Consider the following 19,008-nt stretch of genomic DNA (forward strand, 5'->3'; position numbering starts at 1 on the left):
ATACCTAATGTAAATGATGAGTTAATGGGTGCAGCACACCAACATGGCACATGTATACATACGTAACAAACCTGCACATTGTGCACATGTACCCTAGAACTTAAAGTATAATGATAAAAAAAAAGAACACTAGCCATCTCTGCCACCACTATCTCACAAACACTCACAAGTAACACTCACATTTACTAATCTCCTCTCTTTCATGAATGTAATCCCCTGGTGACAAATGGCATCTACGAGTAGAGATAGATCAGCACGGATGTAGAAAACAACTTAAAGAGCATGACTTACTGCCAGTGGGTCACTGGTGCTATATTGATAAATAAAAAGCAGAATACTCCTTGAAGAAATAGTAACCCATTTTTCAATCAGTCAACATATGCTGGACAACAGTGATGTTAACAACACTGTTTAGGTGCCATGCAGGTCATAACAAACTTATTTTGGGCAGTTTACAATGTAATTGGAATGATGGCATATACACATAAAATGTCATACAATCCAATAACTATTAATAACAAAGCAGGAGATGTGACAAGTCTGCATATGATTAAGTGATTCACTACTAGTATAGAAAGAAATGGAGGTTTCTATTTCAGATATTATGGTGGCTGGGAATTTGGAGGGATTGATTAACCTTTTGAAAACAACTAAAAATACTGGGTTAAATATAAAATGTCATGTTAAAATATGTATGATATAAAAAAGTAAAGTATTATCAATCAAAACTAAGTGGAAAAGAGAATCTAAATAGTAAACAAAGAACTAAAGCTGCTTTTGTCATAGACATAGTTTCTGAAGCAATAAACTTGATTTTCATTTTCACAGCCTCATGGACTCAGCTGGATTAAAAATAAAGCAGAGTTAACCCAGGTTGGGAAGCCTATAAGAGATACTTCCCAACCAATAATTTGAGACCCCAAGTGGCTACACACTCAGTGAAAGTGAATCAGAAGTAAGCTCATCCCACCTTCTATTTTCCCTACCTATAAGGAGCTACAAGGAAACATGTCTTGATACCAAAGAGAGCAAAAGGGATAAATCTTCCCTGAAAAGTTTTAATCATAAGCCAACCTTGGTATAGATTTATAGCCCTAGTTCATATGACCTATTTGGTCTGAAAGACCTTAGACTGTAAATTTAGTTTACAGTGATCCTAGGCACAGCTCCCTCAGATATTTGACAGAAACAAACAATAGTCATCTCTGGATTTTATCTTTATTTTCATTTTTATCCCAGGACTCAAAGTATTGCTACAAATAATTTCCCAAGAAAAATGAGCAACTCGGAATTAAAACTATGTACCCACTGAAACAAGGCCCCATTAGAAGAAAAAAAGCCAAAACAGATGAGACTTAAGCTATTAGAATCATTAGGTATATATTATAAAATACTTATTAAAGAGGAGAACTAATATATCTATGAGGAGTTATATAAAGTAACCCAGCAAATCTGAGAAAGGATAAAGTTGATATTCTGGAATTTTAAAAAATATTTCTATTTCCATTTTAAAAATCAGTTGATGTGTTCATGAGCAGATTAAACACAGCTGAGGAGAAAATTAAGCAGCGTAAAATAGATTAGAAGAAACTGATTCAGCTGGTCATTTGGGGTGACAAACATTTCATCTTAGAACGATGGCCCAATTTGTCCATAACTTTGTAGTGAAGGCCTCAACACTGATGAATGCTGCTATGACTTATTTGAAACCTTCATTGGTCACATCTTGGTACAACACAAAGGTTGAGCTGGTTCCTCCCCACCCTGCTAATATCCCTAGAACTATTCAGAGCCTTAAAAAATAGTAGTGCCCAAATTTTTAGTTTCAAATGACTCAGTTAAGGAAGCTGTGCTGAACGGTTTGGTGGCCTCTGAGGTGTGGATGTGCTTTTATATTGGAGAGATCAGAGGCAAGTGTGGCATCACTGGCTACAATGTATAAAGACCAAACTTTAATATTTAATTATATTTGATTTATTATTTGAGTGTTCTTGGACCATGTGTGATCAGATTGCTATCTGATTAAAATGTGTTAAAAAAAATGAAACTCCCTTATGCAACATAAAGAAATAAATAAATGGGGGTTGGGTGTAGACAAAGGAAAGTTAAAAGAAATTAAGGATAGATTTAGAGTTAGCATGTATAACCCATTTTTTATCAGAGCCCCAGAAGGAGAGGTAAGAGAGATTGAGGCAGAGGCAATATTTGGGAAGATAATCACGAAAAATATTCTAGAAGTAGTAAGAGACATCAATCTTTAGATTAAAGAAGCCTAATACATCTCTACCCAGGAGAAATGGCACATTATAGTAAACAAGGACCACACCAAAGACAAAGAGAAGATATTAAAGAAGCCAGAGAAAAACAAAAGATTACTTTCAAAAGATCAATAGTTAGACTGATAGCTAACTTCTCAAGAACATTAGTGAAACCAAAAGATAATGAAATGATACTTTTAATGGGCTGAAAAAATTGACTTTCAATGTAGAATTCTATATCCAAAGAAAATATATTTTTTCAAAAGGGGGAAATTAATGGCATTTTTTTTGCAAGCAAAAATTAAGAAAGTTTACCAGTAGCAGATCTTTACTAATAAAATTTTAGATCACATTCTTCAGAAAAAAATGAAAGTGATCCCAGGAATGTCAGAAAAGCAAGAAAAAATAAAACAGCAAAGAAATTAGGAAATATTTGAGTAAACATAAATGAATTTTTACTATATAAAGCCAATAATAATCATAATGCATTATTGAGGATAAAAATAAAATTAAGATGTATAGCAAAATAGCATAAATCAAGATAAAAGTAATGGAATTAAGGCATTTTAAGACTTGTATTGCTTGGGAAAGAGGTAAAGGTATCTTTTGACATTAACTTCTGATGTGCTAATTATTTACATTATAACTTCTACGAAAGTGACTAAAAGAAAGGAAACATGACGTCCAACTTTCAAAGTACTAAAGGGGAATAATGAAATAATCAGAAATACTCCTAAAAAGGCAAGAAAGGAGAAAAAAGATAGAACAATTTGAAACACTGGTAATTTCACCATCAGTATGCACTAAATGTTCTATTTAAAAAACAAAATAATTATGATATATTTTTGAAATTCCAACAATTTATTAGTTATACGAGATACATTCTTTGCCCACTTTTTGAGACATTTATGCAGCCAACAGACACATGAAAAAATACTCATAATTACTGGCAATCAGAGAAATGCAAATCAAAACCACAATGAGATACCATCTCACACCAGTTAAAATGGCGATCATTAAAAAGTCAGGAAACAACAGATGCTGGAGAGGATGTGGAGAAATAGGAACACTTTTACACTGTTAGTGCAACTGTAAACTAGTTCAACCATTGTGGAAGACAGTGTGGCGATTCCTCAACGATCTAGAACCAGAAATACCATTTGACCCAGCCATCCCATTACTGGGTATATACCCAAAGGATTATAAATCATGCCGTTACAAAGACACATGCACATGTATGTTTATTGCGGCACTATTCACAATAGCAAAGACTCGGAATCAACCCAAATGTCCATCAATGATAGAGTAGATTAAGAAAATGTCACACATATACACTGCGGAATACTATGCAGCCATAAAAAAAAGGATGAGTTCGTGTCCTTTGTAGGGACATGGATGAAGCTGAAACCATCATTCTGAGCAAACTATCGCAAGGACAGAAAACCAAACACCGCATGTTCTCACTCATAGGTGGGAAATGAACAATGAGATCACCTGGACACAGGGTGAGGAACATCACACATGGGGGCATGTCGTGGGGTAGAGGGAGGGGGGAGGGGGGAAGGATAGCATTAGGAGATATACCTAATGTAAATGATGCATTAATGGGTGCAGCACACCAACATGGCACATGCATACACAGGTAACAAACCTGCACGTTGTGCAAATGTACCCTAGAACTTAAAGCATATATAAATAAAAGAGATACAACATAACAGAAAAGTTGAAAATAACAGCATGTTTTTCATATATTTACTAGAAATGTCTCTTTGGTTCATTTGCCCATTACTTAATTGGATTGTTTGGTTTCTTATTTGTTTTTTTTTGCTGTTGAGATGTTTGAGTTTCTTGTACATTCTGGATATGAATCCCTTCTCAGATTAATACTTTACTAATATTTTATCCCATTCTTTAGGTTGGCTTTCCACTTTGTTGATTGTTTCCTTTGCTGTGCAGAAGATTTTTCATTTAATATAACCTCATTTGTTTACTTTTGCACTTTTTGCCTGTGCTTTTGAGGTCTTAATCAGAAAATACTTTCCTAGACCAACATACTAAATCATTTCCCCTATGTTTTCTTCTAGTCCTTTTATAATTTCAGGTCTTATCTAGGTTTTGGATTCATTTTGAGTTTATTTTTATATAGAGTGAGAGGTAGGTAAGAGTCTAGTTTCATTCTTCTGCATAGGAATATCCAGCTTTCCTAGAACCAATTATTGAAGAGACTGTCCCCAGTGTGAGTTCTTGTTAGCTTTGTTGAAGATCAGTTAGCTGTAAACATGTAGCTTTGTTTCCGGATTTTCTATTCTGTTTCATTGGTCTCTGTGTCTCTTTTTATATCAGTACCATGCTGTTTCAGTTACCATGGCCTTGTAGTATAATTTGAAGTCAGGTAATGTGGTGCCTATTTTATTCTTATAACTTGATTTTTTTTTTTAATTAAAAGAGCTTTTACCACTACTCTAGCACTTACTTGTTAAAGCGAACTGTCAGCTCCTCTCTCTAACCAAGTACACATGGGACATTCTCATTTATACTTTACAGGTGCAGAAGCAGGGTTCAAGCTACCCATGTCAAATATAAAGGATGTCTGGCCTCATTAGTGACAGCAGTGGTCAAGCCTGAGGGTGGAACATAAGAATTAGGGAACAACTCTAAGGTCTGTGTGGTTTGGACTGGACTTACTGAAGTAAGACCTATAACTAGGCAAATTTCATGAATGTGTAAACATCACTGGGGATTTCTGAAAGTCTGGGAAAATGAACTTAAAAAGATTAGACTTCCTGGTTTAAGCAAATATAAATTAGGATTCATCAAGATTTGGCTAAATATGTTAATGAAATAGCATCTGTGTTCACCAGCTGGTAGTGCCTTTACCAACTTCCCTAGAATGTATTTGGAGAGACCCCAAATTATACAACTTAAAACTATGCGATGAACATGTAGCTCAGGCTGCTTGAGCAATTGAGATGAAACATGTTTGATTCCATTTTTTAATTGGGATAAAAGGTTTGTAATAGGAAGCTAATACATTTTAAGGTTCTTTTCTTAAAACATGTTCCCCTGACATCCTTTCAGTCCCAAGCTGGTGTGATGAGGTTTATAGCTGAAAAGCAAAAGCACAGGTTAGGATTATGCAGGTGGAGATAGTAGCATAAACACTGATAGGGAGGCAAGGAATGGAAGAGGACATTTAAACTAATACATGGTTCAAAGTGCTTAAAACACATGACAAAGCAGGACTAGAAAGAAATAGAGCTACAAACATATAAATAATAGCCTAGTGTAGTAGTTTGGTTGGTTTTTGTTTTTTGAGATAGAGTCGCACTCTGTCACCCAGGCTGGAGTGCAATGGCACCGTCTCAGTCCACTGCAACCTCTGCAGTTTCCCCTACTATTAACATTTTGCATTACTAACAGTAGTATGGTACATTTGATAAAATTGAAGAGCCAATATTGATACATTACTATTTTTTTTTTTTTTGAGACAGAGTCTCACTCTGTTGCCCAGGCTGGAGTGCAGTGGTGTCATCTCTGCTCACTGTAGCCTCGACCTCTTCAGCTCAAGTGATCCTCCCACCTCAACCTCCCAAGTAGCTGGAACTACAGATGCACCCCACCATGACAGGCTAACTTTTGTATTTTTTGTAGAGAAAGGGTTTCACCATATGGCCCAGGCTGGTCTCGAACTTCTAAGCTCAAGTGATCCGCTCACCTCAGCCTCCCAAAGCAGTGGGATTACAAGCAAGAGCCACCATGCCCAGCCCATGTAGTAGTTTTTAAACTGGACTTCACTAAGCCATTAGAGTTTTGTCGTAAGATAACCACTGTGCAAAGTAAGACTGTTTCCCATCCCCACTTTAACCAGACAAGTGGTCTATCTGCATGGAATTGCATTTTAAGAATGCTTGTGCTGCTTTTGAAAAGATTGTTTTAAATTTTAAAACCATTTGTAAGAAGTAAATAGGTCCAAATAATTCTTAAATTGCCCTCAGTGATTCACCGTGGAACCTAAATAAAATTGCACAGAACTCTTAACATCACCATTTCTTTTTCTGTTCTAAAACAATGTAATGTAATCACACATGACCATGACCTCAGAAAAAATAGTGTCTCTCACTATGTGCTAGAACCCCTGCAAGTACTTTACATGCATGATTACAACAAATATTCACAATAGTATTTGGATACCAATATCATCCTTACATTCTACTTATAGATAATGAAACTTAGGCTTAGTGAGTTTTCCAAATTACTCAAGGTGAAAAGATAATAATTGTCAGAGTCAGAAGTAGAGTCCAACTTCTCTCCCATCAGAGTTCAGGCTCTTAGAAAAGTGACAATACTTGAAAGCAATAAGCAGTTGGTTTATAGCATCTAAAGCATCTGAGTTACAAAATAATCTATGATCCATCCTATCATTTATACCAGATCATGCATATAAATCTCGCTGAAAGAACAGCAAGATTATGAGGTATAAAAAATATATTTTTGAGGAAAAACATACAACATACGAATCTTCATCAGAATTCTAGATTGCTTACTAGTTTATTTGTTTTAAGGTTACTGTGTTATTGTGTATTTAGCCACTTTTTCCTCAATCTTTTGCTTTTTACACTTTCAAACACTCAAAGAAACTAAGAACATGAAAAAATGGTCCAAAATATGGAAATGAACAAATGAAAACTCGGCAGGAAATGTGAATGTTGTGTTTTATTGTCGTCAGGGAGAAAAGGGAGGGGCTTCCAAAATGCTAATATTAGTAGAGCTTTCTGATTCATCCCTTTATCCCCTGCAGCACCTAGTATACTGCTTTGCATATATACATAATCAATATTCAAATGAACGGATGAATGTATACGCAGGTTAGAGTTCCAAAATGCTGTATTTCAATTATTTCCCTCAAATCTAACACCATACATTCACTATGGTTTTGAAACTTGATCCCATTGAAATTAAAAACAGAATTGGGGCCTATTAAGGGCATAAACCGTTTAATATTTTGAGGTTTCATATAACACATACTGCGTCTTTATGTGAACATGTTTGTATAAGTCATCATGTAATTTGCTTATAAGGCTGTTCTATTGTATATAATAAGCTATCCCAGCACTTGGTGGCTTAAAACAACAATGCATTATTATCTCTATGATTGGAGTTTCTTATGCGGTTGCAGTTCAATAGCCACAGGCAGCCTTGACTGAGCTGGTCATCCAAGGCTGGCAGTGGATAATAGTGGCCAACCGGAGCTCAGCTGGGGCTGCCAACGGGAGCTCCTACACATGGTTTCTTCATGTGTGTGGATTTCTCACAGCTCAGCAGATGGATTCTGAGAGGAAACATCCCAAAAGATCAACAAAGAAGCTATGAAACTTCTTATGACATAGCCTTGGAGGCTCCAGAGCATCATTTCTCCCACATTTTATTAGTCACACTAGTCATCAAGGCCAGCCTAGATTCAAGGAGATGGAAACAAGACTCCATCTCTTCGTGGGAAGAGCAGCAGACATGTACAGGGAAGACAGGGATTGAGGTGACAGTCATTGGAGACTATCCACCACAAATGCCTGCTACTTATAAATGCTTAATAGATTACAATTTGAACATCTGAGGGTTGTGTTGTATTTAAACTCATCAGGAAGTCTTCCTGGCATAATTATGAACTGGGTATTTGTATGGTAAAAAATATACATTTGGGTTGTACATAATATTTTCGGGGGAAAAATACAACGTTCCAAACCAACTCCATTCACTGAAATAATTTGTCAAACTAGAGAGTAGTTTCAATGGTTAATAAAATTTCAAATGAGTGTACTTTGGTTACATCTGAGAAAACATGTGAAACAATACCATCATTATCTCCTAGTACTAAATCCTATTTCTTCAGACTGACAATTTTATACATTACAAATGTAATACATAATTTACTATTTCTCGTGGATCTTCATGGGAAACAGTAAAGAATAATTTGCTTTGTCCTACTAATATACTCAATAACTAACATTAAGGAGGAAAAGGCTGACACTTTTCTACAATTTGTCATAATCTATTTGCTTTACACATTAATTTAAACTTCATGAAACCCAAAATAGGTGGATATGATTAGCTCCATTTTGCAAACAAAGAAACTGCAGTTCTTAAAGGTTTAGAAACTTGCCCAAGTTTAGAAATGTTTAGGCTTTAGAAATTTACCCAAATTGAAGGCTGGGCGCAGTGGCTCAAGCCCGTAATCCCAGCACTTTGGGAGGCCGAGATGGGCGGGTCACGAGGTCAGGAGATCCAGACCATCCTGGCTAACATGGTGAAACCCTGTCTCTACTAAAAAATACAAAAAAACTAGCAGGGCGTGGTGGCGGGCGCCTGTAGTCCCAGCTACTCAGGAGGCTGAGGCAGGAGAATGGGGTAAACTCGGGAGGCGGAGCTTGCAGTGAGCTGAGATCCTGCCACTGCACTCCAGCCTGGGCGACAGAGCGAGACTCCGTCTCAAAAGAAAAAAAAAAAGAAATTTACCCAAATTGAAGAAATAATGGTAGGTTCCTAATTTTTTTTTCTAACACTCCCTTGTCTCATGAGGCAAAATGAGTGTGTCACACATATATGTACAGATGGTTCCCAAACTTATGATGGTTCAACTTAACCATTTTTCAACATTAAAATGGCCATGAAAGTGACAGGCATTCAGTAGAAATCATACTTCGAGTAACCACACAACATGTTGTTTTTCACTTGAAGTATAATATTCAAAAAATTATGTGAGCTATCCAACATGTTATTATAAAATAATAAATTATCATGTTACATGATTTTGCCTAACTATAGGCTAATGTAACTGTTCTGACTATATATTTAAGATAAGTTATGCTAAGCTTTGATGTGCAGCAGGTTAGGTGTATTTGATGCATTTTTGTCTTATGATATTTTCAATTTGGAATGAGTTTATTGGGATGTAACCTCATTATGTCACGGATCATCTCTCTCTCTCTCTCTCTCTCTCTCTGTGTGTGTGTGTGTGTGTGTGTGTCTATATGTACAGACACACACATACTTTTCCTCTCTCTCTCCATAAAATATATATGTATTATACCTATCATACAAACTATATGTACACACACACACTTTCCATAAAGAAGGAGGTAGTACAGCAGGAATATTTGCCAATATAAAGGAGAAAAAATTTCTTGAAAAGGAAAATGTATTCTAGTCACACTCCACTGGCACATCTGATGTATGAAAAATGAAAAAGAAATACCTATATTCATATAAAAATCCTATCAGGAATGCCTCACCTTCAGTTATCTGGGGAATGGGAGTGATTCAAACAGATGAGGAAGGACATGAAACAAATTTCTTTATAAGAACATATTGGATGCTGTGGTCAATCTTATGTTAATCATAAGGCAAACTACATAAGTCTTGCTCTAAACCAGTCAAATAAATAACTCAGTAGGAGAATCCGAAGTAAGATTTGCACAATTTCTTTAATTGAGCAAAGTTTGGAGCAATACTCTTACCTTTCCAGAAAAGAGAAAGATTAGATACATTTCAAGCTTTCAATAAAAGCCTAAAACCAAAGAAGACTAAAACATTGAATCAAAGTCTGAAAGATAGATGTATTGTGTTATTTAAATATTGGTACAGACGCACTCTTGAATGTGAAGCATTAAAATTTAAGTTGTTTATCTCTGAGACAGATTTAATTTAATATCATGCAAGGCAAATAGACCTTTACTTATTCTGGTAAAGTAGTGCTGAATCAATTATAGCTGCTGTCTATTTAAAAAGAATAAGAAGAAAAGAAAAAATGTAGCAACAATAATTTGTGTGTGTCCAAAGAACAAAGAAGATTTTACATGTTCATGAAATCATTTTTTTATTTTGTGATTAATAACCTAAAAATATGCAGTTCTCTTGGGTCTTTGCTGTAACACACCAATATTCCACAATGCTTTAGAATAGGCAATGAAGGCTGACATAGCAATTAAGGTCAAACAATCCTGACCTGTTTTGTACAATCTGTCTCACTAGCAGTGTTGTATTCAGTAAATATGCTTTTCTAAATGGTAGAATTGTTTTTCTCCACAGCCAATCCATAGTCACAGCTGCAATGCCAAAGACTCAATAGATATCTTGGGATTGAATTGAATATGTCATTTTCTGTTCTATATGAGGCCCACATTAAACTGTACACAAGTCCTCCTGCTTAATTTCTGGATGCCTTGTGAAGTGTACATACCCATATAATCCCTATACTATATCAACATGGGAAATTTACACAAATAATTTGACTATTTTGACTCACTGAATCAATCGAATCCCTTAAAACGGTAAAACTGGCTCATTTATGAGAAACAAAATCTTATAGATTAACGTCACTATTTCCCTTCATAACGTGCGTAGATATGGCATCTTACTGTGACAAGAAGGCTTTCCCTTGAAAGTTCGTTTATAGATAAAAATCCCAAAGTGTGTGGAAGAATACTTCCTCTCTCTTCCTTGTTTAAAACTCACACAGCTCTATCTGATTGCCACTTTTTATGAGCACCCAGCAGTTGGAGAAACAAGTCTCGTCTTTCAAATAAATCTCTTATCTCAGTCTGTGTTCAAGATTCAGGTCTGCTGCAAAGGCTTACATCTAATGCACAGTGTCACAAACACTAAAATCGGAGTTATTTAAAAGTTTGCCCATGCCCTCTGGGAGATAAGAGATTGGCAGTGTTAAATTTGTAGATAACCATTAAGGTAGTGATCCCAAAACACTATGTTTCTAAACAACTTCTATTAAAGTAGGGTGGCATTTGCTATACTTGAGCTAGTCCACCTAATCAAATGTCCTGCCCCTTAGAGCGATCAACAAAAGGTATTTCAGAGGAAGGGATCTAGCTTTTTTCTTTTTTGCTTCTTAAAAAATAGTATAGCATAGCATAATATAGGAAAAAGCAGTGCATGGAAAAGACTCTCAATCCTAATTCCCAGGGGCCATAAGCTCATATTCGGAAGCCTTAAATAACCTTTCTCTCATATCTCCACTGACCAGGCTATAAGTGGCTAGTGGTGATCATAAAATTATCCAGTACTTTTGAAAACCCAGACACAATTGCCTCAATAAATCTCGCTCAGGTCATACAACTTGCACTCCAAGACCACTTCTTGCTCTCCAATAACATTTCTTTTTCTTTTTTAATTCACTTTTGCTTTCTAAAGATATTCTGGGCTACAAGATATGGCTTCTCAGGCTAATGGGGTGCCAATTTATTCTTCAGCTTGACTCATGCCTTCTTCACATATGAAGCAAAACAGTGGCAACCGTTTCTTAAAGGACAGTGGTTGATCCCATGTACTTTGGTCAGATTCCATAATCTGAAAACTCCCTTATCTCAGAATAAGCTGCAGATGCTCTTTGGCTCTGGCCTTGGAACATCACTAAAGAGTTCTAGGGTACAGCAGATGAAGACATCTAAAATTGAATGTCAACATATGGGTGATAGGATTAACTGTTTGCCAATTTAAAATATTGAAGGGGCATTTCTATGAAAATGCTTTCCTTTTATAATCTGATAATATCCCCACTGTATTCTTTATGTAAATAAAGAACTTCATGGCGGTTTTACCCATTCCAGCACAATATTACATACAAGATATTAAATAAGTCTTTCCTTTCAGTTGAGTTACATTATGAGGGTTTTTAAACCATTCTAAAGGAAACCCAAACAATAAGGAACCAATCAAGCTTTTGAATGGTAAATTTAAGTAAAGTTTAGCACATTTTGTTTTTCAAAACCCAGGATAATCTCCTAAAATTATTTCAGTAAACTTGATCGTTCATGGATTTTCAAAGGTATTGGTAAAACTAACAGAAAAAAAGACCTGTACTGTTGTTGCTTACATGAAATTGGAATATTTGTGTATTTATTAAATTCTTCATTAGCTATAGAATTACACGAGATGTTTCCACAGAAAGAACTTAGTGGCACTGAACAGGATTCAGATCCCTCCTGTTCGACTGCATAGAATACTTTCTAGTGTTTATTAAAATGACAATACCTTGAATCAGGATTATGGAATTCAATTAGAAAATGTATGAAAAGTCCCCAGTAAAATGCCTAGCACATAGTGGATCACAGTAAGTATTTACTGATCTGCACATAACCAAATACGAAGATGGGAGAAATATTAGACAAAGATTCCTCCCAGATGAAGGCCTCACCAACCCAGATGATGAGACTGAGGCCTTAGAGAGCTTGCCTAGCTCTATGAACAAAAAGATTTGCACTATCTTGGTTTTTCCAAAAGAATTTTCACCACAAATTGAGAGATCGGTGAGCATAAACTCATTCATTCACCATAAAAAAATATCTTTAGGTTTACATCACTCTGAGGAAACATTAAAATTTAATATTTCTTTCTGAAGTGTTATTTCTACTGAGTTAGTGAACTTGTCATCTGTGTATAAAGAAGATTCGCTTTCAAGGAGAATGAAAAATCGTTCTCTTCTATAATCAGGGACTCACTGCTCTACCTTCCCTGGTAACAACAGCCATCATGACTCTGTTTCCCTAGCAACCATGTCTCTATATCAGACAGCTTTATTTGAAACAATCTTCACTGAAGAAAAGGTCGTCGAAAAAGAGTTCACACAAAAATAAAAATAAAACATGAAATAACCATGAGAATAGGTATAATCAATGCTTCCTTGGGATGCAATTTTCTTTGTATAATTTTAACAAAAAATAAAAATTAAAAGAGCAGAGATTTGTCAGAAAGCTGAATCCATATGTGTTTCATCAGGTAAAAACTTTGTTTCAAATGTTATACTAAAAGAATATGATTGATAAGATATAATAGAGCTGTAACAGAAGAAGAGGCAATTCTGTTCACACTAGAAAGTTCTAAAAAGCAACACGGCAAATATTTCCTGAGAGTTTTGTGTTACTAAACACAATTTTGATGCAACAGTCTGTACTTTGAGTCTTTCTGCTCCGCAGTCTCTGCGTGAGCTAATTTCTATATTGAGTTGGTTCTCAGCGCCAAAGGTCTGAGGGAACACAGGAAAGTTTAAGCAAACAGTTCACTTTATTTGAAATGGATTTAACATTGTCATCAGGAACACTGCGTCCCTCATGGCCTCATTTTATGGCCCATGCACCTGATGGGCTAGTTCCTGCCAAACTCATTCCTTGGTACCTGCCAAGGCTTCCCCAACAGGCGCTCGATGCAACCTCCATCCCACTCCTCACTTCAAATCCAGGATTTTCTCAGCCCAAGTCGGTGATCATAAATAGCCAAACATCATTTTCTGATTGCCAGTGGAGTAACTTATGTTCATATCCAAATGAAGAAGATACAAAATAAGTATCATACAAAAACTCATTGATATTCCAAACCAGGAAATGTCTCACATGGAAACTAAGCAAACAATATTAGCTAAAACAATTATATATCAAGCCTTAAAATCTCAGCCTACACATTGGGATATGGTATCTTAGGGAAAATATTTAAAGATAAAAGCTTTAATAATAATAATGATGTGTTTACAAATGTTTAGCATCTTCAACTTTTTAACGTATTTTACTGTGTCTCATGTAGTTATCTTAAAAAAGCTTTAAGCAACACAAAAAGGTAAACTGTTATTACCCTCATCTCATAAAAAATGAAACAAACACAGTACTCCGTCCAACATCAAGTAGTACATTTGTGACAGGAACAAAACTGTATGCAAGGTCTTCTAACTGTAAGCTGGACACTGAGGGAAATTCTGGGCCTTTTCGAATTAGAGTCCACTCGAGCAGAAAGCCCTTTAAATTATGCTTCAGTCTTTCTGGGTCCCAGGTCACTCCCATCTTACTTTATGTTCTCTCTCTCCTTTCAATCCTGTTGTACTTGCCCCCAACTCAGAGAGAAACAAGAGACTATGCTTATTTTAAAATCTGGCTTTGCAGTTCTACTTGCAAGGAACAGAGAATGACAGAACCATCAGATATATGCCACTAACCAAGATATTTAATGAAGGACCCAACAATTTAGTCAATCTTTAGTTACTCAATAACTTCCTAAGCCCTCACACACTGTTCTAGGCAATCGGGAAACAAAAACTAAGATTCCTAAGCCCTCACACACTGTTCTAGGCAATCGGGAAACAAAAACTAAGAGAACAGACAACATCCTTCACCCTTATGGGGCTTACATTCCAGGAGGAGAAGATGGATAATAAATTATAAATATAATATGTAGGTAAATTATATAGAATATCAGATGATAATAAATGCCAAGGGGATGGAAATAGCGCCAGGTCAGGAGCTTGCTAGATGGTGGAGATGGGGGTGGGGGTACAATTGTTAAGTTGGGTGGGCAGGGTATGGTACAGTGTGAACAATAGGCAATACAGTCACTCCTCTATCCAGCAAAATCTAATGAGGGAAAGGGAACCAGAGAGAGAAGGACTGACAATAGACAGATTACCAACAGACACCTGCCATAATGAACATATCTAATACTAACAAGATACACTGTGTCTAGACACTGAAAAGTCTAGGGAGACCTAACATATGCAAGCGAGTTTACATCGTCCACAATTTCTGGGGTTATGTTCCTCCCGGGGCTGATCTATCAGATTGTAAAGTATGTTTGTTTCTCTGCTCAGGCCTAACAACTTCCCATGTTTTATCATCCTCCTTATCATAGCTTGCTCCCTCCTGAAGATCCAATTCTTGGTGCAAGAAACTCCTTCCTCAAGGTATGTCCTTGCCGTTAGCACCCACCAAGCTCTGGAACCAGGTTTCGGTTGATTCCAGATCAACTGCTGTCTCTCCTCACCATTACTGCTGGAATCGTCAGCCAGGTGCTTCTGGGTGGATGGGCTTTAATTCTGCTTGCTTTCCATCCAAGGCTATCTTACCCTGAATCACAGTGCTTTCCAGAGGGAGCCGGACACTAGAGCAGCTTACTGCATTTTTCTCTCTCCCTACAACACTGCCAGTAAATAACCAAGCTCTTGTCTTTTTAGGATACGGCTTCCTTCCTCCTCTAGTCTTTTTTCCCTCCTCCCACCAATCTGCAGATTCTGTTTCCCATAATAATCTACAAATCTCTGTTTTCTCTTCCAAATTTATCCAAATTGATCAGCACTGCTAAATGCTTCTACTAATGGTATTTGAAACATGATGCCTTTTGGATACAAATCGCTTCCTAGTAGGAATTATTTCTCCACAATCAAGAATGTTCTCCACAGCCAAGCTAAAGCAGAAGGTTAGGTTCCAAGACAGCAGATCCTTCAGCTCAAAATTCAGCTTCTGGAAAGTTAAAATGGACACTACCATTAGGACAGCACCTAAATATGGTTTAAACCTCTACTGTCCTTTGATTGCACAGTCACCATCCAGAACACAGAGACTGAAAAGGTAAATCAAGCATAACTACCACAGATGAAAAGAGAAATTTAACCAGGAGGCAAACATCCCATGAATGGAAAATAATACAATAAACTATGATATAACTGAAATTCTTGAAAGGCTTGGTTTTGAATATATGAATAGCAAGCATATATATTCAAACAAGGACTCTTTTTTTTAAAAGAAACCAGAAGAAGAAAGCACAAATATTCACAAAACTTATTTTAAATGTGTTTTTTTAAAACATCAAAAGTAACAAGTGAAATTTTAAACATGACAGAATTTATATTCCAATGATAATATCAATAATAAAATCAAGCTGAAATTAAGAAGGAAAAAATCATAGAAAGTAAACTACATCATGGAAAAGTTCTGCCCCATTGGTCATCATGCCTGGGTCTAGCTCTGGTCCTGCCACTAGCTGTGTGATGGGAAACTTTGGGCAAGTCACGGAATGTGTCTTAGTCAAAGCTCCAACAAATATAAAATGAGTTTTTCGAAATAGATCTTCAAGTTCCTTCCAATTCTGAAGTTGTATGAATCTTCAGATAGTTTACATCAGATTATAGAATGACAGATTATAAGTTGTTTAATCATTTTATTCCTGTCCCATTGGTTCTAAAACTGTAACCATTTCTATTATGTCAATTTGAAGCAGCTCATCATATAAATTGAAATACTGGTCCTACAAACTAAAGTATAGAAAACGAATTGATATCACTCAAAACAATGTATCTGACATTGTCTTTAATCAAACACATTAAGTAAAAGCCAGTATTCCTGGAAAAACTAAAATGATAATTCTTTTCACTATAAAATTCAACTCTGGTATCCCACAAATTATCTATACAATTTATCTTACAAACAACAATAGGCTTCTGTCTTAATTGTTTGAAAAGAAAATGAAATATGAATTCTTTCTTCTCATTACTTTTCCCCCCATTTTCTAAGAAAAATTTTAATGAAAACAAATTTATTTTCTTGCTTAGGGCCAGAAATAAAACAAAACTACCTAATTCTAATTTTTACAGCTGAGATGAGAGAGTTTAAGCAGAAAAAATATTTAATCATCCAAATGTATTGAGTACTGTCAGGATCAGAGCAGAGCTCTTTGAATAAGGTGACCACACTGAATTAGAAGAATGGCAGCAACATATCAACTGGATTTTTCTCAAGACCATAGCAAATGTCTTTTTCTACACGCACTAGTTCTCAAAGTGTTCCATATCAAAGATCTATCAAAAATTAACTATCAGTAAATTAGAAAGCATTCTTCTAGTCCTTATACTTTGTTTTACTTCCTAGATGTTCCTAGAAACCAACCTAACTCAGCTCACTCTTATTTTTACAGCCAAATCATAGCAAATCTGGGATAATTCTAACTTTGATAGTCAGCAAGGGATTATTTGATATTGAATATTCTAGCTACTTCTAAACATTAAAAATAGCCAACTCAAGAATCTCTTATGGAATATTTTCATTGCTTATTTCATCCTTTATTTACAAATATTTATTGTGTGCTCTCCAAGGAGGCACTATTTTAGGCCTTTGGGTCAAAGATCCTTGCCCTTGTGCCTTTGAGAAATCTTAAATTCTAATTCAGAGACACAGACAATAGACAATACGCATTATGAATGAGTAAATCTTATAGTGTGTTAAGAGATGATAAGTGCTGTGGGGAAAAGAAAAAGTCAAGTAGGGTAAGACAGAGAAGGTAGACCAGGATGGTGTGGGCCAACGTGGTATGGGGATTGCTGGAAAGATGGTGCTGTCATCAACTGGTATTGAAAAGGTAGAGAAAATAGCAGGCTGCTCCCAGAGGGGAGGGTGGTGGGGCATGTGGCCTGGGGTTTAGATACCAGGAGTACAGCTTTGGATACGCTGAGATTGAGATGTCTATTAGAAAGGAGCATCTGATTATACATTTCATTCTACATTATATTAACACAGAGCAGCAGAGTCATTTTTGTCACACTCACTCAAAGGTTAGGGAATAGTTGGAAATCCCTAAAGGAAAACAAAGAAACAGATGTTCAAATGAGCCATCAGCCTTCTAATGAAAAAGATCTACAAATATTTTAGTTTGATATGAATGAAGTTAAAATCTTTTTGTCTAGTATGGATACATCCACATAAAAATAGTTGTACTAGCTTTTCTTTTCAGAAAAGCAGTAAACTTTGAAGGAAACAGACACTTGAGTCCTAAAGGAGAAAGGCACAAACTATAAACCACAGGGAGAAGTTTCACAAAGAGAAGACATGAACTTCCCTGGGAAATATGGAAATCTAACACAAGTGAATTTTCCCTCCCTGGTTGCACAGATTCTTATTGTCCAGAGACCCAGATTCTAAAAGAAAGAATGCTATAACCAAGAAAATGTCAGCAATGACCATGACCTCTTGCTGAAGAACTAATTGTATCAAACTTAGGAAAAGAAAGTTGCTGATTAAAGTACTGCCTGAAAATCTCTGATTTTATTAAAGCAGATAATATCTACAAAAATGACTGTGTAAGCTTTCAAAAATAAGTATTTTAAATTTACATAATTAAATTGATAATATATTGACTTTTTTTTAAAAAAAAAAAAGATCTCCCAGTACTGAGTTGAAGATTTTTAAGAAGTGAATGAGTAAGAAGTTGCTGCTCCCATTGAATAAACTAGAACTTCATACACCTAGAATATCTCTCCCTCTGTATCACTTTCAGAATGTCCCAACTCAGATTCTCCTCATTTCCATCTTCATCTGTGCCCCAAACCAAGTACCTGAAGGTCACACAACACAAAAAAAAATCCTCTCAAATCATCCCTGGAATTCATACTTTTAAATTACCAGATTCATACTAAACAGTTTATAAAATCATAATGGGTTGGAAAAAATGTATATATACATAAGCATTCACACAAACACAGGTACTATATGTATACATATACACAATACATATACAAATACCAGTATATATGCATATATACATATATACACACACAAACTATGTATATTCATATACACTATATATATACACACACACAGACACAGTATACATACACACACACACACACACACACACAAACACATGTGTATTTAGTATCTATTCAATTCCTTAGCATCCTTATCTAGATGCATCAGAGACTTGGCGTATGTTGCTAATCTATTAATTGCTACAAAGAGTCTCTGAAGTTCAATCTAACTATTGAGATGGCATTTGGGATAATTCATCCCCCATTTCACTATTCACCCCAGGAAAATGACCAAATGTTGGAAGTGATAAAAGAGATTAATTTTGGCCGGGCGCGGTGGCTCAAGCCTGTAATCCCAGCACTTTGGGAGGCCGAGGCGGGCGGATCACGAGGTCAGGAGATCGAGAC

Source organism: Colobus angolensis, unplaced genomic scaffold (assembly GCF_000951035.1).
Source record: "Colobus angolensis palliatus isolate OR3802 unplaced genomic scaffold, Cang.pa_1.0 Scaffold111, whole genome shotgun sequence".
NCBI lineage: Eukaryota > Metazoa > Chordata > Mammalia > Primates > Cercopithecidae > Colobus > Colobus angolensis.